Source organism: Lynx canadensis, chromosome A1 (genome assembly GCF_007474595.2).
Source record: "Lynx canadensis isolate LIC74 chromosome A1, mLynCan4.pri.v2, whole genome shotgun sequence".
Lineage (NCBI taxonomy): Eukaryota > Metazoa > Chordata > Mammalia > Carnivora > Felidae > Lynx > Lynx canadensis.
The window spans coordinates 63,015,119-63,016,994 of record NC_044303.2 but is presented as its reverse complement, the minus strand read 5'-3'; the positions used below and the strand labels follow the sequence as shown (position 1 = coordinate 63,016,994).

The 1,876-nt window shown below is 42.4% G+C and overlaps 1 pseudogene; it reads left to right on the top strand.

Moving 5' to 3' along the window:
• Nucleotides 1–1,062: 1,062 nt before the first annotated feature.
• On the top strand, nucleotides 1,063–1,594 carry LOC115509267 (annotated as a pseudogene).
• The last annotated feature ends 282 nt before the right edge of the window (nucleotides 1,595–1,876 follow it).

The following is a 1,876-nucleotide window of genomic DNA, read 5'->3' as shown; positions in this document are numbered from 1 at the left end:
CCTTGTCTAGCCCTTACCAGTCTCTTCAGTCTCCTCTAATACCATGAGCCCTCTTACTGTCTTCTGAAGTCACTACTGGACCTAAACCAGTTTCTCATACTTGCCAAGCCCTGTCCTGCCACTGGAGTTGGGCAGGCTATTGGTACAGTTTGAAATACCCTTCTTTTCTTTCTTCACCTCAGTTAACCCTCACTGCTCCTTCTCAGCTGCAGCCATTACTCTCCTCTCCTTGACAGGGTAAAATAATTCACTATATAACACTTTAATAGCACTATATTCTTAGGTGCAAGATTTATCATAAGCATTCCATAACAGTTAATGAAACCAGAATTAGTAAATACTTTAATAAATTATTTTTGTAGGGTCTGTGGTCTAAATTTGCAATCGTTTATGGGTCGCCCCCCACCCCAACTATTGCTGATCTGCCAAGAATGAACCTTTCATTTTTTTTTACTCTAACAAACTTCCTGACTCAAATTTCTTCCCTAGACAGTTTTATATTTCCTGCTAAATCTGATGTTAAATTCTGAAATGTCAAATATGGTTAAGTTCCTTCCCTCTCAAAATCCTTCATTTGTTCTTCATATGTGTAAGGAATAGATACAAGTGTCTTAGTATGATAAGGTTCTTGCTAGTCTGAACTCTATCTTTCCCGTATTTACCAACTTACACTATCTCCAACAAAGTACCTTCAGAATTACCTGAATCAACGTATCTGCTTTACCTGATATATACTTCAAGCTCCCATGGGTTAAAGCATATGTACAATAAAAGCTGAAAATCCAGTGGACTTGATACAGGGCAGAATTAAAGAACTAAACAGTCTGGGCAGATGTAATTTCCCTTCACGTCTCAGGGAGAATTTCCCTCCTAGATACATGTTTGACCACCCCACATTTGCTTCTCTATGTATTTTCTCTTAATATCTGTTCTCGTTTTTAAGTAATGTGGTTTTACTGGAAAACATATTGTAAATAAGTGCTATTGGTTGTAGTATTCATCATTATAGTACCTTAGAAACCAGTCAGAAAAAAAGAGTGCCACAGCCACATTTTGCTGAGCATGGTCAAGAACTTGCTGTTTCAGACTGTTGGCAAGGAAGAAGTCTCCTATGAGGATGCAACCTGGGAAGGCAGGCGGTTTGCCACAGTGGAACTGACAGATAAGCTTGTGGATGAGGCTCTACGGGAAGCATTGCCCAAAGCCATGAAGTACGTGGGAGGCCCCCAGGACAAGGGAATCGGGATGGGGATGACAGTTCCTATCTCCTTTGTTGTATTTCTCAGTGAGGATGGTTCCCTACAGAAGAATTTAAGAAGTCTGGTTCTGGATTCCAAACCAGTTTCAGAGCCACCTGCCAGTTTGCATCGATGAAAGCATTAAGATGGAGAGGGAACACATCTATTCCCTGCAGTTTGGTGGCTACACCGAGCAAGCAGACTGCACAGTTCATGCCGCCCAGCTACGGACCACCTTGGAGGGCACAGCCACGTGCCAGAGTGACATCTACTTTTGCACCGGGTAGGACTCTCCCATGAAGCCATACGGGCGTCACAATGAGGTCTGACTGGTGAAAGCACGAATAATTCACTGACCCAGAACTTCCTGGATGTGTGCTTCTGTGTCCACTTCCTCAGGGGAGAAGGAGGAAGCAAAGTTTGCAACTGTATCTCCAGCTTAACCAAGTCTTCTTCAAAGCTGGTTAGAGTTAGTTGTCTGAAATGAGCATAGTCCAACTATGCTCTCCTTCTTGTGGTGGGTCTAATACAGCCAAGATAGGCAGCATCCCTCTGACCAGAAAAATTCCAGCAACATTTTCCCAGCTAGCTGGGTCGCTAAAAATGGATGTTTTAAAAATTACTGAACATGTATTTTT